This window comes from Salvelinus fontinalis, chromosome 6, assembly GCF_029448725.1.
Source record: "Salvelinus fontinalis isolate EN_2023a chromosome 6, ASM2944872v1, whole genome shotgun sequence".
Classification (NCBI taxonomy): Eukaryota; Metazoa; Chordata; class Actinopteri; order Salmoniformes; family Salmonidae; genus Salvelinus; species Salvelinus fontinalis.
This window is the reverse complement of record NC_074670.1, coordinates 46,717,697-46,742,082: the sequence shown is the minus strand read 5'-3', so window position 1 is coordinate 46,742,082 and position 24,386 is coordinate 46,717,697. Positions and strand designations below refer to the sequence as shown.

Here is a 24,386-nt window from a genome sequence, read left to right as displayed (position 1 = left end):
CTGCCCTCCTATCTAACTACTGGGCACTCTACATCCCTCTAACTGCTGCTGCTGGGCCTTCACATTGACTCAAACAATTAAAGGAGAGTATGGTCCAATTTGCCCTCTCATCTCTAACTCTCTGTCCCGCCCGTTCCCTCTCAGGAGGCCCTCTCTAATAGAAAGAAAGGCCTGAGTCAGCTGCTGGCTGGCATTGTGAATTTTCAGGCCATCCACTCATATCCTGGGAAAGGAGAAATTAGGAATCTGGCCAAGATTGAAAACAGACTTGGGCACAGACATTGAAAACACAGAGAGAGAGATATTCTTTCAAATTGAAAGCAGAGCTCCTTTGCACAGTACAAACCTGCTGTTTTCTCTCACTCTTTCACACTTTGTGTAGATGAGGTGATTAATACTGAAAGTGAAGCTGAGTTATGTTAAGTGAAAGAGAGACTTGTTTTTGGTTTATTTTCTATAGCCTAGCACAGGCTTGCCAAAACATGTTTTCTTCTGGAATTGTCCCGTTCTCTCACTTTGTTGTGCTCGTTTTGAGTCTTAGATGCAGATGCAGTCCAGTCCTGTTGCTAGTAGCGACTGTCGGAAGCGCTTCAGTTCAGTTACACCTCAAACATATCACATCGGTGGTGAACCTTAGAACAACAAACACAACCTGATCCATTTGTTTGACTCGCCATCTTCCCCCTCTGTCTACCCCTCCTCGCTCTCGATCTCTCTCTCAATTCAATTTCATTTTCAATTTAAGGGATGAATTAGCATGGGAAACATATGTTAACATTGCCAAAGAAAGTGAAGTAAATAATAAACCAAAGTGAAATTAACAATTGCATCTCTCTCTCTCTCTCTCTCTCTCTCTCTCTCTCTCTCTCTCTCTCTCTCTCTCTCTCTCCCTCGCTCCATGTGTCAAAGCCTCAGCAGTGGTGGATCAGGAGCACTGGCAGTCTCTTCTGGGTGAGAGAGACCGTATTTGTTTCTGTTCGCTATTCGGCAGAGCAGTGGGCTGGCTTTATCAGTGTGTGTGAGAAGAGAGCAGAGGAGAGCAGGCCAGAAGAAAGGAGACCCCCTGTGCTGTGATTTGACTACATAAACAGAAAGCTCAGAGCTGTACCTCCTCCGGCGGACTCCCAGGACATTGAAGATTAACCCTAAACCCTACAGTCCTGCACTTCAGAGGGATCTAGTCCAACCCTTGAAAACACAATTTGCTGGAGACTGTTACTAGAGACTGTTACTCTGAAGGCAACCAACCCCTGGATAGAGCACTTCTTCGACAGAAAGAGAGAGAGAGAGAGAGAGAGAGAGAGAGAGAGAGAGAGAGAGAGAGAGAGAGAGAGAGAGAGAGAGAGAGAGAGAGAGAGAGAGAGAGAACTAGACACACTCACAGAGACTGAGACGTGATCATGTTTTAGGAGCCAAGACACAGCCGAGAACTGGTTCACTGAAGGTAAGAGGGTTTTGTTTCAGCTTGGCTCTTTCGTTTTATTTCACATTCACAGTTTTTCTGACTAATACATTTTTGGCAGCTTTAATAGAGCCTATGATTTACTACTAGACATGAAGGATGTTTAAATTCAATTAGTTGGGACTGAAATCCCACTCCGAATAATTAAATTACATGGCTGTCTATCACATGTAGCTGTCCACAACTGGATAATGCCATTTTCTTAAAACATATTTTCTGTTGTAATGATTAATTGGGAATTGATTCATTTAGTTCACTTTGTGTGTATTTAATGTCATGGAATGGCTTGCCAGACTTACACTATTGTGTGTTTTGTGTGTGTGTTGGTGGTTTGTGCTGTTTAAGATTGGGGAGGATGTTTTTATTTTATGAGCATGGCCTTATTTCTACTACTTCATATTGGATGACAGTTCGAGAGACCAATTGGATTAATCAAGGTGATAGAAAGTGACACATTCAATACCGTCTTGCACACTCTTGCATGCATCTAGCTGATCTATGGCGCAATCATTAGTCCTAACAGTTGCAAACAAGAGTTTCTAGACAAATTCAGGTAGATTTATCCCCATTTCGTTTGCTTCCATTTAAGATATGTTTTTCCACAGAATCTGTCTAAAAAGATACACCTCTGATCATCCGCAAACACAGTTCACTTTCATAGCAGCCACATACAAAAAGCATCATCACTTTGCTCATTGTGTAAGTCCTTCTTTTATCTACACACTTTCCTCCTCTCACCTTTTCCCTTTGCTTGTGGACTTCAATGCACAACACAAAAGCTGCCTGACCAGGCAAAAAAAAGAATTCCAACCCAAACTTTCATACCATAAATCGTTGTCACCATATTAGCTAACGTCATAGTCAACATAGCTTCTAGAACTAACGCGTTAGTAAACCAACTACAATCACACAGTACAGTGCACATACAGAAAGCAGTTTAGGAGTTACACAGGTGGGACGAGGTGGCAATAAATTAATAAAACCAAAAGCTTACTCTGACTTGGAAGAGTTCCAGTGTTGGATAGCATTAGCCAGCTAGCTAACATAAATAGCATTCCTCTCTGTTTGAGCCGGGTGTTTGGTAAGCTAAATTAGCTAGCTGCATTAGTTAGCTAAGTAAGTGAAACAAATGAAAACATAGCTATTTCTCTCTATCGTGGCTGCTTCTCCTTAATTTTTGAAGAAATGAATTTGTTCAAAACTGTTCAACTATTGTCTTTGTCTCTCTTTGAGTCAACTACTCACATTTTATGCACGGCACTGCAGTGCTAGCTAGCTGTAGTTTATGCTTTCATTACTAGATTAATTCTCTGATTCTTTGATTATGTGAACAACATGTCAGTTCATGCTGCAAGAGCTCTGATAGGTTGTAGGATATTCTCCGGATGTTGTCATATTACTGTGTAAGTCTATGGAAGGGGGTGAGAACCATGAGCCTCCTAGATTTAGCATTGAAGTCAATTTACCCAGAAGAGGACGGAAAATAACAGTCCTCTGGCTACACCATGGTGCTACCCCAGAGAGTGCTGTTGAGGCTACTGTAGACCTTCATGTGTGTTGACAAGTGAATACACTGATTATAGAAAATATTAAGAACACCTCCTCTTTCCATGACATAGACTGACCAGGTGAATCCAAGTGAAAGCTATGACCCCTCATTGGTGTCACTTGTTAAATCCACTAATCAGTGTGGATGAAGGGGAGGAGATAGGTTAACGAAGGATTTTTAAACCTTCAGACGATTGAGACATGAATTGTGTATGTGTGCCACTCAGAGGGTGAATGGGCAAGACAAAAAAATGTAAGTGCCTTTGAACTGGGTATGTTAGTAGGTGCCAGGCGCACTGGTTTGTGTCAAGAACTGCAACCCTGCTGGATTGTTCATGCTCAACAATTTTCTGTGTGTATCGAGAATGGTCCACCACCCAAAGGACATCCAGCCAACTTGACACAACTGTGGGAAGCATTGGAGTCCACTTGGGCCAGCATTCCTGTGGAACACTTTGACACCTTGTAGAGTCCATGCACCGACAGGGATGTTCTGAGGGCAAAAGAGGTGGTGCAACTCTTACACACACACACGCATGCACGCACGCACGCACGCACGCACGCACGCACGCACGCACGCACGCACACACACACACACACACACACACACACACACACACACACACACACACACACACACACACACACACACACACACACACACACACACACACACACACACACACACACACTTACTTTGTGCTAAAGGGGCTATTTGTACAGCTTTCTCAACTCACCCTTGGTGAACCACTGGTCCTCACCAGTGAACCATTGATGCCCTGCAGCTCTGGTGAATGACCTTTACAGAATCAATCTTCTACGCATAGCTACACAGGGGAGCCACTGACAGCCATGGAGCCATTATCATAGCATAGCATCATTCACGTCATAGGAGTCTTCAGTTGAGGACACAACTCTGTGTTTTGTTTTAACCACATACATAAACACCAACAGATGTAGGATCTTAATTTGACTATTGTCACAGCAAAATAATCCTGCAGCAAACGGATTTAAATGTTAAGTCCATAATGTTGCTTGATGGGTGGTTAGGCTATTAGCTGGCCAAAAGTAGGCCACATGAAAAGTGCAATACTGTTAATATAACCGTGTGTTAGAGTGGGTTTTCAGTGAACGTATGTAAATCAAAAAGCTCATCTACATATCCTGTGGTGCAGGAAAATTCCCAGGAACAAAAGAGTGATCAAATTAAGATCCTACTGTACATCTGTAAGTGTAATACATTTGGGCCCGGTTTCCCGGACTCAGATTAAGCCTAGTCCTAGACTGAAACAGGATGTGAATGGAGATTCTCCATTGAAAAGGCTTCTTAGTTCTAGGCTTCATCTGTGCCCGGGAAACTTGCCCATAGAATTGTTGCTTTGTCATTGGTGAGCATGTGTCGTTTGTAAACCAATGAGTTGTATCTGTGTCAGCTGAGCAGAAAAGAGAGAGAGGCAGACATTTATACAAACTTACTCTACTCTCTGACATCCCCACAGACAGACTTAATCACTGTGGATGTTTCAGTTATTGAGCTGGCATACATCTTACATACCGTATGGTTATAGTAGTCATTTAATCTCATAACAAAGACATGTGTGGTATGTTGATCTTTTATCCAACAGATGTTGTGCACCTGAGACTGCTGTTCTATGACTATGGTAAGACGCTAGAAGCCTTTGGTATACCAATGCTCTGGCATGGGGCGGTTTAGGTTGTAGAGCCACCAACAGACAGTACTCTAGCACTGTAATGCAGATGGATCTGTTTGATAAACCCGATGTTAGCATGACATGTGGTTTACTGTTGACTCCTCATATCTGTCTCTTCTCCTCTGAAGTACAGTTTTTTATCATGTGTAACCATGTTGTCACGAGCTGTTTGGATGTCTATAAGACATGAATAGCCTGTTTACTGATCTTTAAAAATGATGTTCATACCATTGTTTTATTACGAGTGTTTTATGTATTGTTTTATAATTGCCATTCTATCTCACATTCTAAGACGTTCGGAAGTTTGATTTAAGGCAAGTTTGGAACATTGTGGGGATTTTCCTACGGTGTGTCAGGGGGCCGGTATGTTGGATAGAAAGAGAGTTCTCCCTGTGCTGTTGTAGTGCTACAGTCTTCTCTTCTCCCCTCCCCTCCCCTCTCCTCTCCTCTCCTCTCCTCTCCTCTCCTCTCCTCTCCTCTCCTCTCCTCTCCTCTCCTCTCCTCTCCTATCCTCTCCTCTCCTCTCTTCTCTTCTCCCCTCACCTCTCCTCTCCTCTCCTCTCCCCTCCCCTCCCCTCCCCTCCTCTCCTCTCCTCTCCTCTCCTCTCCTCTCCTCTCCTCTCCTCTCCTCTCCTCTCCTCTCCTCTCCTGTCCCCTCCCTTCCCCTCTTGTCTTCTCTGTCTGGCAGTAAAACTAATCCTTTAGCTGTCATCAGCTGTGTCCTGGCTCTCAGAGGTCCCTGCCAGCCAAAGTGAGAAATGTGATTCACATTATGGCCATGCAGAAGACATGCAGTGCATCTGATTAAACAGGCGGCTCACAGGCACTAACCCATATGGTCTGAAGTACCAGTGTGGTAACTTATAAGCTACGAGCTTTGCAGCACATTGAATAAGGCCTTTGATTGATCTCTTCAATCCAAAGTCATAAATGTTTTGAATCAAGCACAGGCACTAATCCTGTTTAGATTTGGTACTAATAAATCCGAATTCTCTCAAATAATTGTATTTAAGCGGCCTTCATGAATAGATCATTTAGTATACCTGCTTTAGAGATCATACAATGATTACAGAATTTTCCGGGGTAGGCGGTCATTGTAAAATAAGAATTTGTTCTTAACTGAATTGCCTAGTTTTAAATAAAGTTTAAATTAAAAAAATACAAATAATAAAGGGTTTAGAGCTGGCACGTAGCTCTCCTTCTTGAAGTGTTGCCATTCTAACTTGTACTACAGCTCTAGTCTATATAGAGATCAACACTGAAAAGCCACATCTTCGTGCTATTCTCAGAACACAACATTATATGAATAATTTACCAGTGGTCAATAATCCATTGATTCATTATGTATCATCCTTATAATTCTGGACCAAGATTTAGCCACTGTAGTAAGGCCAGTCGTGGCTGAAACAGCCTGCTACTCAAAGCCTCCCTCTTTCTCATCCTCCTCCACCTCTCCCTCCTCCTCCACCTTGGTACAAACCATTCCACTGACAGAGTCATTAGAACATAGAACACTTACTGAGTTGTGAGGAGTGCTGAGCTAATACATCCTGTCCTGGTCTGGCCTGCACCACTCCTCTCCCTCCCACCTCCCACTCAACAACACTACAAGAAGCAGCTGCATCATATCTGAGAGAGGGTGTGACCGCTATTCAGCCAGCCACTCTCTTTGGAGGACAATAGAAATAGAAGGGTTCCGTAAAAGCTTCGTAACAGAGTAATAAGGCTTCATAAGAAAGTGAAACACATCCCAGGAGGTCATATGTATTGACAGCGAGAATTCGTCCTAACAGTATCACAATGAAAGTGAATGGTGAATAGAGTCAGTTTGACTATTCAGGCTGTAGTGGGTCCATTGAAAACAATGCTGTTTCATCTGGCGCTGTCCTCGGTCCAACTAAAACATGTCAGGGATTTGTTCTGGTGATACAAACTGGGCAGGAGGGCAAAGGAAAATATGCTGCAGCTCTCAGAAGTGATAAGACCTTTCACACGAAGGAAAACAGAGAAAAAATAGTCCTTGGCTAGAGTGAATTTATCTGGCTTGCTACTCTGACTGTGTGTGAATTTGAAAGATAAAAGATAAGCTGATGATACTGCAGTGAACAAGACTAGCTTATGTGTAATTACATTTTCCCTCCTTAAAATCATAACTGAAACTACCCATGAGTCTCAGGGATGGAAATAGAAAATCACCACTATATATAAGTATCTCTCATTGAAACACTTATCAATAAACATGAAAAGAATAAACTGAAATTCCTCAAAGCAGGATCAGTTGACCCCCATAGTCCTGACCCCACTGTAAAGTTGCTTTAATGCTCAAACTAACAAACTTTACAAACTTATTTCAAATCTCCTTTTCCTTCCTTTTTTCTCTCCCTCTCGGCTGTGTTGTTGGAAGCCGCCATGGAAAAGGAGAGGGATTTAAAGCCAGTCAGAGCTGTAATTGTATTCAGCTGTTTTCTTTTTCTTTTCCTTTTTTCGAGAAGTGTAGGCGTCCTCTATTTCTCACGGGGAAGGCGAGGGTCTGTGGTGGTGGGGGTGGGGGGGGGGGGGGTGGGGGGGGGGGGGGGGGGCTCTGCTATTCCCTCGAGTGTTTGAGCTGAGAGGTGGGGATGAGGGTTGGGGGACATGGGTGTTTTACTTGCCAGATGGGGAGGGTTTAGTGGAGTGGGTTGGGGGGGTGTAGGGGGAGAGGGTAGGGGACTGGGGCTAGTTGTCAGTGTCTAACCCTCTACATCCGGTATCTTCCCTAGGAGTGGGAAGAGATCAACAAGGGCTTTCAGTTGTCATTTTACTGGAACTCTGCCCTTCGTCTTTTTATAACATATTATCATTGCCTGGTGATAATACTGGATGTGCTTTTTACTCTACGTTATAGACACTGGTCTAGATTTTTTGGGGCCTTGATAGTAAAGGACAAACATTTGATTACAGGACAATAGTTTTTATTGTGACAAACGCTCAATGAGACATTGAATAAGAGCTACTTTGTTAAGTGTTTTTCCCCCTCTTTAATGCTTTTTAAGCCCTTTCCCTCGTTTAGTTTTCCAAATGAGTTGCAAACGAGATCATTAAACTGATATCAAACGTCAGCCACATCCAACAACTACCACACTTTTTACCACTGGTTTTTACCAGGTCCAGACCCTCAGTTCCGCTCCCCCCCTTAGCCTTCTCACTATCATTCACAGTTTCATTTAAATAGGAGCTAGCCAGAACCCACAGCTTCCCAACTAAGAAGTCTGACACAGCTCTGTTGAGGTAGGGCCCTTCAGACACCAGTCACTGTTTACCCATGATAATCCAACACCACTGCGGTGCATTTCAAGAAGCGGAGAAAATACAGCAATGGACATTTGCTGTTATATCAATTTCACTGTAGTTTCCTCTGTCTCATTCAATTAACATCTTGTTCTGTGACGATAGTATAGCGATTTAGGGGGAACTGCTGGAGTGGTGTGAGAATCAGCATCCCTGGCATACACTTCCCCGTTACCACCTGGGCCATTAAGGTCCAGACCTATTGGCGGAAGCTGCAGTATACTTACTGTACAAACAAGGAAGTTAACAGTTAGTCTATGGAGGATGGCCTCTGTGTGATCCTTACTGAAGGGTCAGTAGTTTAATTGCAGGAAAGCTAAGATCTATTAGCCAAGGTAGCGTGGTGTTGTTCGACAAGGATGTAGACTTGGTTGGTTCTATAAACACAGTTCCAGTTCATTTTCCGAAGAGACTGTGACACAGTGTCAGACAAGTTTCAGCAGTGGGAAAACATTTCTGGCATTTCCGCGATGGTGAAGTATTTTTTTATTTGCAAATGGTTTCGTAATGGAAGAGTAGACCACAAAGTTGGAGAGGTTTGTTTTGTTCAGGACCATGTCCTGCACACGTATTAAGAATAGGCAATACCCTCTGTGTTGAGTAAGCTTTGTGTCTCTTCTCATAATCTCTTTGTTGTACTGCTCACTTTGTTGTGGTGTTGTGTCATAAACTGTGTTCTGCCCATCAGCGTGTCCCTTCTCTATTTTGTTTGTATCATCTGAGGTTGTGCTCTATCCGTTGTTGTGGTATCTCTCATTCTTCTATTCCACACTGTGTTTGATCTTGCTCTGTCCCTTATTTTGTCATGATTTATGCTTTGTCTTGTGTTTTCCTGTGTACAGTTGTCTGGTCTATGTTAATTTGTCTGTTTGATCCTGTGTTTTGTCTGTGTTGCACTGTGTTGTGCTCTTCTGTCTCTGATTGTGATGTGCCATTTTTTGTGTCATTGTGTTGCGTGTCTGGATGTGTTGTGTTGCACTGTACTCTGTATCTGGTTACGTTGTGTTGTGCTTTACAATGTGTCTGGCCAGTGGTCTTGGTGGTCTGCAGCATCACGGTTGAATCACTCCCTCACACCCACACATGGCCGTATGTTTCCCCATACAGGAAGTGAAGACTTTCCAGCTGCGCTCAAATAAGCTTTTTGGACCAAGTGTCTGTCTTTTGTTATTAAATGTATTTTTTATTATTTCAAACACTGTCTCCCCGCTTCCCCTCGGGACACACTCAGTAAGGCAAATGCTTGGTTGCAAATGTGATTGAGAAAGTGGTTCCCACCTCATCATGTGCTGACTGTAACATCATTGCCAGATGTCCAACTCAAACACGGACCAGTATGAATAATACCCAGAGATTGAGCATGAAGGCTGCTGAGGAAAGTTCGTTTACACACTAGCTGTATCCTGCGCCTGTGAGTGGGCCGGGCTGCCTGCACGTCAGGGGGGTGAGGGGGGGGGGGGGGGGTAGTGAATGCTGGGAAGGGTCAAGACATGAGATTCCCATTATCCATGGGAAAACTCACACTCTGAGAACACACTTTTAACAGCATGGTGATTACCATGACATCTCTAATGTAAACACCTACCTTTACGTCGTCCATGGCCAATGAGGGAAATGGACCACTCAAATATGATAACGCCCCTTCAACTGACCCTTCCCTAAGCCCAACCCCCCTTGGTTACTGTTGCAACCTCAACAACATTTTTCCGGAAAGCCCAAATCCCCATTCAACCACTGGCAAAATCCCCTCACTGTTTCTAAAACAAAATGAAAATAAACACATACTACTCATTGCTAATCGGGAAACTCTTGTGGTGGAGTGTCATTACAATTGCTTCACGAAAACCTGGTCAAATTATGTTTGTAGTGTAGTTAGCCACTGAATGGTTCTGAATTCACTGTCATCATGTAGTCAAAGTTATAACCACTTTTGTAGCTAAATAGTGCTCTCAAATCGTCAGATTGGAGTAGTATTCATACCATTGCTAACTTAGCTAGCTGACATACATTTTGAGAAAACACGTTATATTAAGTGGCTAGCTAGCTAGCATTTGGTGGTCAATGAGACTGAGAGCTAGAAAACAACGTGACAAAAGTATAATTTTGGATTTGAAAAATATTCCATCCTTTCAGAAAAATAATCCTTCATTTCAGGATCTACAGCAGCAAGTACGCACTTTAATTTTTAAAAGAAAACTCTCTGTTTTTGCCACAGCCTTAACTGCCGTTAATGTGATTTGAAAAGACATTTCACCACTGCTCTTTAACTGTATATGTCCATTAATATATTATTAATATATAATATGTGTCAAATTAATAATTTCCTCACTACATGCAAATGCAAGCATTTCTGCATTTTACCGGTAGAAAACGGGCCATCTACATTTACTGGTTGTAAGCAAACCACAATATACAGAATTCACAATTTCAGGACGAATTGCCGCCCCTGTCAAGGTGGATCCATTTGAGAATGGGAGTCAACAGGTATCTAACTAGCTAGCAAACTACATTTGTTTATCTTAACAAAGTCGAGCTAGCTAGCTTTCATAATATTCTGGCTAGATGTTCCAGAGCAAATCATTGTAATTAGCCAGCAGCTATCTGGTGATGTGATTTGTAACTTTGCAAGCTAGCTATGTCAGATTACGTTAGCTACAGCATACCGGACCATATCTAACCGTTAGCTAGCTAACTACCGCATAGGCTAACGTGACTGGCCTGTATGTTCGATTTACAGAGTCTGATCCCATCAACATCTGCAGCAACATCAACATCAAACTCAGCACCAGGAACTAGTGTTTGCTAAATCTTAGCAAAGTCACCTTTGCTAAATCTTTCCATGACTCCATGATGATCAAATAAATATACTGGAGCTAGGCATAAACATGGTCTGTGTCTTGTTGTCATAGTTGTTGTGTTTGTAAGTAGGGTACAACTTCTACTGTAGTTATCTGTATTATGGAGGCTTAGTTGATAGTTAATGCAAAGCTTAATTTCTAAATAGGAAAAAAGCTAAGTTATTAGTAAGGAGGGGATGGTGTGAGTGACTGACTGGTGTCTGTTGGGGGTGGATATTTTGTTGGATGGTTAGTCAGCGTGATCTATTGACACCAGGGGGATGGGTGGATATAGTACCTTGTTTAATTGTGTATTGATGGGGACAAAGTAGTAAAATGTTGGCTAATCACTGACTTGTGTATGTCCTACTGACTAATCCTGCTGCTGATGATGATGACAACCTTGACACCAGCTTTAGTAGTACAGATCCTGTAGACCCATTGGATTTTTTATTTATATTTTTATTTCACCTTTATTTAACCAGGTAGGCCAGTTGAGAACAAGTTCTCATTTACAACTGCGACCTGGCCAAGATAAAGCAAAGCAGTGCGACAAAAAACAACACAGAGTTACACATAGGATAAACAAAAGTACAGTCAATAACACAGTAGAAAAAGCTATATACAGTTGAAGTCGTAAGTTTACATACACCTTAGCCAAATGTATTTAAACTCAGTTTTTCACAATTCCTGACATTTAATCCGAGTTAAAATTCCCTGTCTTAGGTCAGTTATTATCACTACTTTATTTTAAGAATGTGAAATGTCAGAATAATAGTGGAGAGAATGATTTATTCCAGCTTTTTTTCTTTCATCACATTCCCAGTGAGTCAGAAGTAAGGCAATAAATAGGCCATAGTAGCAAAGTAATTACAATTTAGCAAATTAACACTGAAATGATAGATGTGCAGATGATGATGTGCAAGTAGAAATACTGGTGTGCAAAAGAGCAAAAAGTAAATAAAAGCAATATGGGGATGAGGTCGGTAGTTGGGTGTGCTATTTACAGATGGGCTATGTACTGCTGCAGCGATCGGTAAGCTGCTCAGATAGCTGATGCTTAAAGTTAGTGAGGGAGATATAAGACTCCGACTTCAGCGATTTTTGCAATTCATTCCAGTCATTGGCAGCAGAGAACTGGAAGGAAAGGTGGCTAAAGTGGGTGTTGGCTTTGGGGATGACCAGTGAGATATACCTGCTGGAGCACGTGCTATGGGTGGGAGTTGTTATGGTGACCAGCGAGCTGAGATAAGGGGGAGCTTTACCTATCAAAGACTTATAGATGACCTGGAGCCAGTGGGTCTGGCGATGAATATGTAGCGAGGGCCAGCCGACGAGAGCATACAGGTTGCAGTGGTGGGTGATAAATGGGGCTTTGGTGACAAAACGGATGGCACTGTGATAGACTGCATCCAGTTTGCTGAGTAGAGTGTTGGAGGCTATTTTGTAAATGACATCGCCGAAGTCGAGGATCGGTAGGATAATCAGTTTTCCGAGTGTATGTTTGGCAGCGTGAGTGAAGGAGGCTTTGTTGCGAAATAGGAAGCCGATTCTAGATTTAATTTTGGATTGGAGATGCTTAATATGAGTCTGGACCGAGAGTTTACAGTCTAGCCAGACACCTAGGTATTTGTAGTTGTCTACATATTCTAAGTCAGAACTGTCCAGAGTAGTGATACTAGTCGGGCGGGCAGGTGCGGGCAGTGATTGTTAGAAGAGCATGCATTTAGTTTTACTTGCATTTAAGAGCCGTTGGAGGCCACGGAAGGAGAGTTGTATGGCATTGAAGCTCGTCTGGAGGTTTGTTAACACAGTGTCCAAAGAAGGGCCAGAGGTATACAGAATGGTGTCGTCTGCGTAGAGGTGGATCAGGGAATCACCCTCAAGAGTAAAATCATTGATATATATAGAGAAAAGAGTCGGCCCGAGAATTGAACCCTGTGGTACCCCCACAGAGACTGCCAGAGGTCCGGACAACAGGCCCTCCGATTTGACACACTGAACTCTATCTGAGAAGTAGTTAGTGAAGCAGGCGAGGCAGTCATTAGAGAAACCAAGGCTGTTGAGTCTGCCAATAAGAATACGGTGATTGACAGAGTCGACAGCCTTGGCCAGGTTGATGAATACGGCTGCACAGTATGAAAGCTGATGAAAGGATGAACAGAATGAAAGCTATCAGCTGGGAACAAGCTCAAGCTCAACATCATCTGCCACGGAAGAGGTAAAGACTGCACGAGGCTGGCAAGAGCCAAAGTGTAAAGTCTGAGTCCAACTTCATGGAGCTTATGATGTTCTGCCTGACCAGCTGCCATTACCCAACACAAGATGAGGTTCACCAGCTGAAGAACATTCAGGACCCTGCCTGGAACATTCAGCCAACACAACATCCATATTCAGCAAGCCTCATGATGTAGTATAATATAGAAGGCCGAGAATGCTCACAACTGCATTGTGGTATAGTTATTGCTAGATCTTGTACATATGTATATAATGGATCTTTACAATCTTACTACTAAACCAAATGATGTAGGGAGTTGGTGTATCATTTCAACTTTCATTTGTTGGCAAGTAAACATGTTCCAATAAAACAGTAGATTAGTCTGTCAATGCACCAAATAAATGTATGACATAAATACTTTATTTACTTAACCAGGCAAGTCAGTTAAGAACAAATACAATGACGGCCTACTGGGGAACAGTGGGTTAAACTGCCTTGTTCAGGGGCAGAGCAACAGATTTTTACCTTGTCAGCTCAGGGATTCAATCCAGCAACCTTTCGGTTACTGGCCAAACACTCTAACTACTAGGCTACCTGCCGCCCCATATACAGTAGAAGAAAAATATACAACTAACGCCTATAAATACTAGAGTTCTACAGAGGGACTTGCATAAACCATACTTGCATATGGTGTGTTTGGGGTTGCTGTGTGGTATTCGGAGACACTTTGATACAAGTGAAGACTGTTGTTATGGACCTTTCACATCTCCTCTTGAATTGCTGGAATGGCCCCAACAACACACGCAGGCAAGGGGATTCAGTGTCCTGTGCCTAGCTTCTCTAAAAAACAAAAAAAAAATATCTGCAGGCCACCAAGCAGCATTGTCTGTAAGAGAATGACATGGGCAATTGGGAAATTGTTGTGTACTGTCTGTATTTCTACTGTAGCAGCAGGATGCAGAATATTACACATCTCACAGACACACGTTAGCTAGCTAGCTACAACACCGGTGTAGTTACTCAAAGACTACTAGTAATATGAGTCATGAAGCCAAAGTCATTCCTATACTCTTCGTCATCATCAAATCATTTCTTCAGTTTAGCTGGAGAAATGTGGCGCCATCTAACTTGATCTAACTTCATCCAACATTTCTCCAGTATTGCTCCTAGTCCTAATGAGATGCACTGAGGCTAGCTAGGTCAACGTTAGCCAGCTAGATAGCTAGTTAGCTATAGCATTAGGCTACAGTACATTTTGGGTATAGCAAACAGAGCTAGCTAGCTCAAATTGGCTAGCATTGGCTTGTAGCAAGCCCCGTTATGGCCAAATCGACCAGGAAATTATACTGTACTGAACAACACTGCCTCATGTGAAAAGAGAGCTTTGCTATTTTGCTAGCTAGCTACCAACAGCAAAACAACCTACTCATTTGTCATTTGCCCTCCTGGTCTAGCTGGTCTAGGCTGCTGCCACCAGTTGATCTTTGAGGTTCTGAAGAATGTGCGTCAAAACCTTGTTGGTCTGTCACAAACACACATTCCATGGGGTTTGCATTGACTGTCCGCGAACGAATTCATTGCAGCACAGACTAGGCTGTCAACATGGCTGGACAGCACCCGCACAGGCACCACCAGTGTCAATTGTAGCGTCACAAAGGAGAACAGAACAATGCTTACCATGGCAACAAAGGATGATTGTGATATCACAAACATACTCCATACTCCCCCTAGCAACAAATAGTGGTTAGTGTGGTGATTGTGACATCACTTTGACCATTGTCCAAAAGGTTACTCAAATGTGGGTGTGTTTAACCTTTTCACACGTACCAACAAACGGGTGTGATCATTCTGCAGTGATCCCTGCAGTATATGCTCAAACCAGTTTGATTAGAACGCTTATTTAGAACGTACAGTTTCGATTGAGGCAACAGTCAGCATTTGAGCTAGCCATACTGTTTTTTTACAGCAACATTTTGCACAAACGCAGTCCTTACCATGTTATGTCCTGAATGTGAGAAGTTTATTTTTGGATGCAATGTTCAGACATTCACAGAAGTAACAACAGCATAACACAATCAACCAAACCGGAAAATGTAAGCTACATTAGTCCTAGAGCTAACTGAGGCAATATTGACATTATAAACCTAGCGGTCATAACACTAGCGGTCATAAGTCTCAGTTGACAGAAATCGCAATATGAATTAGCTAATAGCAATTACTATTTATAATTCATCACATCATGGGTGAGCTCAACATTGATCTAAATAATTGAGTAAAACACTTTCTGGAAATCGAGGGAATCCGACGATGGTGTCACGATCGTCTTGCTGTGAGAGATTGGACCAAGGCGCAGCGTGTGCAAAATACATCTTCTTTTATTTTAGAAGAGGAAAAAAAACAAGAAACTAACAACTATACACAAACTAACAAAACTGACGAACGTGAAGCTATAAATGACTAAGTGCAAACATGCAACATAGACTAGACATAGACAATTACCCACAAACAGCTAAAGCCTATGGCTGCCTTAAATATGGCTCCCAATCAGAGACAACAATAACCAGCTGTCTCTGATTGAGAACCAATTCAGGCAACCATAGACTTTCCTAGACACCTACACTGAACACTAACCCATCTACTCTACTTAACCCCCTAAACCATACAACACCCTAGACAATACAAAAACACACAAAGACAACCCACCCCAACTCACGCTCTGACCAACTAAATAAATAAAAGATAAAGGAACAATAGGTCAGGAACGTGACAGATGGGTAGTTTGTGCACGCCACCATTTTTGTTTTTTTGCGTCAACTAAAGATAATAAGAGGAGACAAGATAAGTTTGGTCTGTTTGCAGTATGCATGTTGAAGGGGGGGGGGGGGGGGGTGTAATCTACGATCATTCACTTCCCTTCATTCGCTTCCGTAAGTTTACCCGAAAGATGAGTGAACCATTTCTTCACCTCATAATAACATCTTTGGTTTGAAAGACGTTTACGTGACACCCTTAATCCATTGTATAATGTCAACAAACATGGCGCCACACATAGATGGCAAATAGCTTAGCATTAGCTCATTATAATCAGTACAACTTTAAAAAAAAGTATGTTACACACATCATAGGTGTCCATTACAATCTATGCAATAATCGGAATGCATTACTTGTCACCAGAACTTGAAAACGTGAATAAAACTGTAAATACATTATGCTCCATACATACATACATAGTTCATGCTACAGTAGAAATGACAACATGATATGCAGAAAATAAGGCAGTTACTTTGATAGGAAAGCACACATGTCCAAAGTTCTTATTTGTAAGGAAAACAAGGCTATGCGAGCAACACTGTGCAAATGTCTGCATACTTGATGTGTGGAAGAAATGGGGAAGGGCTCTCCTCAAAGAGGGAAGCTTTTCTGGCTCAGTAAAGCCTCAAACATAAATTGTCCGTAACTATGAAATTGGCGCCTTCTATGTGAATTAATGAGGAGGTGGAACAACCCTCAATTCAAACTGTTGTTAGAAAATACAACTTGTTAGAAAATAATTTGAAAATGACAAGTTGAAACATAGCCTATAGATAATTAACAGGCAGCACGTGTTAACTGTCCTGTTGTGTAATAATCACATTTTGGTACAGAGATTGTATTCTCACATCACGTGCATAACGGGTGACCGTTAGAGATATTTTGAACTCACATATGAAAAGTTTAAGGGCCTCCCGAGTGGTGCAGCGGTCTAAGGCACTGTATCGCAGTGCTAGAGGGGTCACGATAAACCTGGGTTCGATCCCAGGCTGTGTCGCAGCTGGCCGTGACTAGGTAACCAATGAGGCGGCACACAATTGGCCCAGCATCGTCCGGGTTAGGGGAGGGTTTAGCCAGTCGGCATGTCCATGTCCCATCGTTCTCTAGTGACTCCAGGCACATGCACGATAACTTTGGTCGCCAGTTGGATGGTGTTTCCTCTGACACATTGGTGCGGCTGGCTTCCGGGTTAAGTGAGCGGCGTGTCAAAAAGCAGTGCATCTTGGCAGGGCCATGTTTTGAAGGACGCATAGCTCTCGACCTTCACCTCGACCAAGTCCGTACAGGAGTTGCAGTGATGGGACAAGACTCTAACTACCAAAATCGTGGAGAAAATGGGGTAAAAAGTACACAAAAGTAAATAATAATAATACTGTGGGTGTGTTTGTAAATTCACTCTGAAGTGCCAGAGTGCGCTCCGAGTGTGCTCTGGGCATTTGTAAATTCAGATTATTGTCTGTTTGTAAATTCAGAGGGCACACTGGACGCTCTAGCTGAGGAGTAGGGTTGATCTGAGCGTTCTGGCACCCAAGCTAACTGGCTAAAGTTGGCTAGTTTGCTAGCTACTTCCAGACACAAATGAGAGAACACCTCACGCTGACCATTTTGCTCACCCTAGCAGAGCTGGATAGGCTGTTTTCATGTTATCTAGAGCGTTAGTGACTGTAACTCTGCTGCTGACAACAATATAATTACGTTTTTTGCTGACTTTTACTGACACTGGTCATATACATATTCATAAATGCATCAGTTATTCTGCGCTCTGGCACACTCAGACGAGAGTGCTCTGAAATCAGAGTAGATAGCCAAAATGTATTTACAAATGCACCCAGTGTTGCTTCACGTGCATCTTGTCACTATGGTCGAAGTCAATGTATTTTTATCCATCTCCTCTGGGATCAACTGGAACCAACAGCAGCTTGTATTATCTGGGCCGTTCAGGGTTACTGAAGCACAGCCAGGCCCTCTTGGCAAGTCCGCCCATGGTTCACTCTCTTCACGGTTAATAAAAGTTCCATTCCTCACACAGAGTCCTTACCTGGAAATAGATCTACTCTGTACACACACATTTGTATCTTCTTACACCCCCCCCCCCCCCCCCACAGCCTCACTTTACAATACCACAGAGTATCTGATGCACTTTGCCTTTCCCAGAAGCATTTTAATGCGCATAGGCATGAGCAGTGAGAGAGTTTTCCTATCCTTAGGGTCAACTCTGATGTCCACTCTCCAGACCTCTCCTCATCGCCACTCATGAACGTATACAGTGGCTTGCGAAACTATTCACCCCCTTGGCATTTTTCCTATATTTTTTGCCTTACAACCTGGAATTAAAATAGATTTTTGGGGGGTTTGTATCATTTCATTTACAAAACATGCACTTTGAAGATGCAAAATACAGAAAACTTGAGCATGCATAACTATTCACCCTCCCCAAAGTCAATACATTGTAGAGCCACCTTTGCAGCAATTAAAGCTGCAAGTCTCTTGGGGTATGTCTCTATAAAAGTTTGGCATATCTAGCCAGTGGAATTTTTGCCCATTCTTCAAGGCAAAACTGCTCCAGCTCCTTCAAGTTGGATGGGTTCCGCTGGTGTACAGCAAACTTTAAGTCATACCACAGATTCTTAATTGGATTGAGGTCTAGGCTTTGACTAGACCATTCATTTAAATGTTTCCCCTTAAACCACTCGAGTGTTGTTTTAGCAGTATGCTTAGGGCCATTGTCCTGCTGGAAGGTGAACCTCTGTCCCAGTCTCAAATCTCTGGAAGACAAACTGGTTTCCCTCAAAAATGTCCCTGTATTTAGCACCATCACATCATTCCTTCAATTCTGACCAGTTTCCCAGGCCCTGCCAATAAAAAACATCCCCACAGCATAATGCTGGGATGGTGTTCTCGGGGTGATGGGAGGTGTTGGGTTTGCGCCTGACATAGCATTTTCCTTGATGGCCAAAAAGCCACATTTTAGATATGTTACATTTGTTTGGGGAGTCTCCCACATGCCTTTTGGCGAACACCAAGCATGTTTGCTTATTCTTTTCTTTAAGCAATGCCTTTTTTCTGGCCACTCTTCCATAAAGCCCAGCTCTGTGGAGTGTACTGCTTAAAGTGGCCCTATGGACAGATCCTCCAATCTCCACTGTGGAGCTTTGCAGCTCCTTCAGGGTTATCTTTGGTCTCTTTGTTGCCTCTCTGTTTAATGTCCTCTATGACTGGTCCGTGAGTTTTGGTGGGTGGCCCTCTCTTGGCAGGTTTGTTGTGGTGCCATATTCTTTCCATTTTTTAATAATGGATTTAATGGTGCTCCGTGGGATGTTCAAAGTTTATGATATTTTTATATAACCAAACCCTGATCTGTACTTCTCCACATCTTTGGCCCTGACCTGTTTGGAGAACTCCTTGGTCTTCATGGTGCCGCTTGCTTGGTGATGCCCCTTGCTGAGTGATGTTGCAGACTCTGGGGCCTTTCAGAACAGGTGTATATATATATACGGAGATCATGTGACAGATCATGTGACACTTAGATTGCTCACATGTGGACTTTATTGAACTAATTATGTGACTTTTGAAGGTAGTTGGATGCACCAGATCTTATTTAGGGGCTTCATAGCAAAGGGGGTGAATACATATGCACGCACCCCTTTAAAAAACAAAACATTTCACTTTACCAATTTGGACTATTTTGTGTATGTCCGTTACATGAAATCCAAATAAAAATCCATTTAAATTACAGGTTCTAATGCAACAAAATAGGAAATACGGCAACGGGGATGCATACTTTTGCAAGGCGCTGTAGTTGTCATATGTGACACTGAGGTGACTCGTGCTCATAAATATTGATGTACTGTTTCCCTGGTTGCGGATCGCTCTCTGAGTGTTCTGACGTATGGCCTTCTGGGACGGTGTGACCTCCAGGCCCTGGCGCTTCCGCCACCAGCCCCACTGTATCAGTGGGCCTGGGAAAGTTTCATAGGAACACTGTGGGAATGTGAACTGTACCGTACACCAGTGACACAGAGGGGAGGGAAGGGGAGGGAGTGTGTGTGTGTGTGTTGAGGGTTGAATGGAGTGTGTGCATGCATGCTTGTGCATGTCATGGTGAATGTGTGTGTGAGTGACAATAAGTGTGCCTCCGTATGTGTGTGTGTGTGTGTGCATGTGTGTGTGTGTGTGTGCGTGTGTGTGTGTGTGTGTGCGTGCCTGCGTTTGTTTCCTCTGTAACTGTGAGTGTGTGAGAGAATCCCAATGTATAATGAAATCAATCAAACATTACACAAGGCCCTAGCTAGCCTAGTGCAGGATGACGTCCAATCCCTCTCTCTCTGGATCCTCAGATTTATTAGAACCAGGAGGATGGAGGCGGGGGAGGAAATGTACGAGTCATGTTGTTGGAACAGTTTAAGAGTTTCAGTTTGGGGAACGGAAGTGCCAAGGGCAGTTTCTTTACACAGGCTTAAAGATCTAAAGATATACTGTATCTAAGTTTGAGTAACTGTTAGCTGGATAGTCAGGGGATTTCTAATATTGCCAAATTCATATTTTTTTTTATATAGAACCTTTCATAGGCTAGAATAAGTAATCAAATACAGTAATCAAAGTAACAGTAATACTTTACCCAGCACGTTTTATGATTCTGTTGATTACTTCTAAAAACAGAACATTTAATCAATTTACAGTATTTCAAACTGTATATGAATGAAATATTGTCTTGTGAGGAGGAACATCTTCATGGTGATGGAACAGTTCCACAGTTGTATCGTGATCAGATGAGAAGTTGGATCATTTTTACTACACATGCTTTTAATAGTACTCTTTAAGTAATCCAGTTCAAAACACAATTTTAGTGCCCACAATTATTTTAAAGATCAATTTCAATGTTTCCACTAAGGATTCCTCCTCCTCTTGCTTCTCCTCCTTCTCTTCCCAGGGCTTCTTTCTTCCGCCCTCTCTCCATTTCCCACCCTCCTCCTGCGTACAGGCCTGTGATCTATCCTTAACTGTTTCCAGACGCCTGCTGCTGCACCCCTTCCCTGTGCCCCCCTTAACGCCCCCCCCCCCCCACACTTCCACCCACAAGAACCTCCACCCCTCTTTCCCTCTCTCCTTCCATCACATTATCTGTGTTGTAGATATTTCTCTCTGTCCTCTTTCCCTCTTATGATGCAGCGTTTACTCACTAATACTTTCCAGCTCTCTCATTGGCTGTCTGTAGTCAATGATGGGTGAGCCATGTCACCTTTAACCTCCATTGAACTCTGACATGACGTTGAAGCTGATGTGATGACATTGCTCTTAAAGCATCAAACCAGTCTGCGTCTCAAAAAAGGTGGGTCTGGTAGTGAACCTCAGTGGCTTCAGAAAGTATTCACACCCCTTTATTTTTTCTACATTTTGTTGTGTTAAAGCCTGAATTTAAAATTGATTACATTTAGATTTTTGTTGGTCACTGGCCTACACACAATACCCCATAATGTCAAAGTGGAATTGTGTTTTTTGACATTTTACAAAATACAAATAAAAAGATGAAATGTTTTGTGTCAATAAGTATTCCGTCCTTTTCTTATGGCAGGCCTAAATATGTGCAGGAGGAGAAATGTGTTTGACAAGTCACATAATTTACATTTAAGTCATTTAGCAGACGCTCTTATCCAGAGCGACTTACAAATTGGAAAGTTCATACATATTCATCCTGGTCCCCCCGTGGGGAATGAACCCACAACCCTGGCGTTGCAAGCGCCATGCTCTACCAACTGAGCCTCACGGGACCGTAATAAGTTGCATGAACTTACTCTGTGTGCAATAACAGTGTTTAACATACATTTTTTATGACTACCTCAGGTGCCACCTGAGTCAGCTCCCCGTACTCGTCCTGAAACGTGTGTTAAAGTTCCGGAACAATTGATGCCAGCTATACACACCAGGTCTCCAGTATACCTTCACAACCCAGTGCGTCCTGTTCCTGCTCCTTGCACTCTCCCTCAACTGCGTGTCCCCAGTAAGGTCCGTCCTGTTCCTCTTCCCCGCACTCGCCCTGAGGTGCATGTCATCAGCCCATTGCCACCTATACCGGTCCCACGCATCAGGTCTCCAGTACGCTTCCACAGTCCAGTACGTCCTGTGCCTCCTCTCCGCACTTGCCCTGAGGTGCGTGTCATCAGCCCGGTGCCACCTATACCGGTCCCACGCATCAGGCCTCCAGTGCGCATCCACAGTCCAGTACGTCCTGTGCCTCTTCCCCGCACTCGCCCTGAGGTGCGTGTCATCAGCCCGGTGCCACCAGTACTGGTACCACGCATCAAGCCTCCAGTGCGCCTCCACAGTCCAGAGCTTCCGGCGACAGTTCCCAGTCCAGAGCTTCCGGCGACAGTTCCCAGTCCAGAGCTTCCGGCGACAGTTCCCAGTCCAGAGCTTCTGGCGACAGTTCCCAGTCCAGAGCTTCCGGCGACAGTTCCCAGTCCAGAGCTTCCGGCAACAGTTCCCAGTCCAGAGCTACCGGCGACAGTTCCCAGTCCAGAGTTTCCAGCGACGTTTCACAGTCCGGAACCTCCAACGACGGGCCACAGTCCGGAACTTCCTGAGACCGGCCACAGTCCGGAACCTCCTGAGATGGTCCACAGTCCGGGAACCTCCTGAGGCGGTCCACAGTCCGGAACCTTCTGAGACGGTCCACAGTCCGGAACCTCCTGAGACAGTCCACAGACTGGAACCTCCTGAGACAGTCTACAGTCCGGAACCTCCTGAGACGGTACCCGGTCTGGAGCCTCCTGAGACGTTCCCCGGTCCGGAGCCTCCAGCAACGGTTCCCGGTCCGGTGCCTCCAGCGATGAAGCCTCCAGCGACGGTCGGCGGTCCAGAGCCTCCAGCGGTGGTCCAGAACCTCCAGCGATGGTCGGCGGTCCAGAGCCTTCAGCAGGAGTTCTCAGTCCAGAGCCTCCTGCGACGATCTACGGTCCGGTTCCTCCGGCGACAATCCATGGTGCGGAGCCTCCGGCGACTATTCACAGTCCGGGGCCTCCAGAGACGACCCACGGTCCGGAGCTTCCCGCGACGATCCATGGTCCGGGGCCTCCAGAGACGACCCACAGTCCGGTTCCTCCGGCGACGATCCCAGCACCAGAGCCGCCACCGAAGCTGAGGTATCTGCGAGCGGAGGGGGTACTTCGCCCCGCACCGGAGCCGCCCCCGACGTTAGATGCCCACCCGGACCCTCCCCTAATGAGTCAGGTTTTGCAGCCGGAGTACGCAACTTTGGGGGGGGGGGGGGGGGTGGGGGGGGGGTAATATCACGCCCTGACCACAGAGATCCTTTTATTCTCTATGTTGGTTAGGTTGGGGTGTGACTAGGGTGGGTTATCTAGGTTATTATTTGTCTATGTTGGCCTGGTATGGTTCCCAATCAGAGGCAGCTGTTTATCGTTGTCTCTGATTGGGGATCATATTTAGGCAGCCTTTTTCCACTGGGTTCTTGTGAGATCTTGTTTTGTTTGTGTGTTGTTGCCAGTGCGCACTGCATTTGACTTCACGTTTCGTTTTAGTTCTGTATTGTTTTGGTGAGTTTCTTCAATTAAACATGTGGAACTCTACGCACGCTGCGCCTTGGTCCGTTAATTCTACAAACGACCGCGACACACATTGTATCACCATAGCAGCGTATCAGTAAACAAAACCCCAAATATGGTTTGCTATTGCCGTTCTGTGGTTGCCGCTATTGCCTAATTACTTTTGTTTACTTGGAATCCAATTAAGGGTTCAACACGACAGTGGAGTAGTTTTAGACCCAGCAGCATTGTTGGGGAATAGGACATAATTTGAGATTTTGCCTCAGTGTTGTGTTTTAAAACACGAAACTGCACATTGTATCACCATAGCAGCTAATCAGTAAACAAACTCCAAAATATGGTGTGTTGCCGTTCTGTGGTTGCCTTTTGTTTACTTGGAATCCAATTAAGGGTTTGACACGACAGTGGAATGGTTTTAGACCCAGCAGCAGAGTGTTGCAGAGGCACACACTGACCCGTTTGTTAGTTGGACAAAACAAGAACAAAAACTCTCCGACATCGTTCCGTCCCTGTGCAGCGAGCCGTCACATACCTCTCATGTGAACCCATTCAGAACATAGAACCGGAATGTTGTGTACAGAACTCACATCTCATTACTGAGAGGGGAGTAACCTTCCATTGTATTTTAAGAGCCTGCATCTACTCTGTTAAGTCTGTGTTCTTTCTGTGGCATACAGTATCTTTGGATTAGGAACAGATTGTGCTGTCATGGCATGTGATTTATATAGTAAGCTCCCAACTTGGTTTCGACCGAACCTTGTTGGTCTTACAAGGGTAAAAGGCATCCAACATGATATGAGCATATCAGTAGTGCATGTGAAGAGATATCAATGAGATGTTATGAGTTCAGAATGTTCGGACCAACTCTGAGTCCCATGTCCCAATCCCCGAGCCGTCCTAATGCCTGAG

General features: G+C 44.0%; 1 protein-coding gene across 2 annotated transcripts in view; it reads left to right on the top strand.

Annotated features, from left to right (window-relative positions):
- The first annotated feature begins 953 nt into the window (after positions 1-953).
- Positions 954-24,386, top strand: part of LOC129857924 (platelet-derived growth factor receptor beta-like) — a 50,407-nt gene continuing 26,974 nt past the window's right edge. Inside the window, exon 1 of one of the 2 annotated variants that reach the window (XM_055926625.1) lies at positions 954-1,444. The gene's annotated coding sequence lies outside the window, so the exon portion shown is untranslated. The remainder of the gene's footprint in view (positions 1,445-24,386) is intronic. The other variant, XM_055926624.1, reaches the window with a different exon arrangement.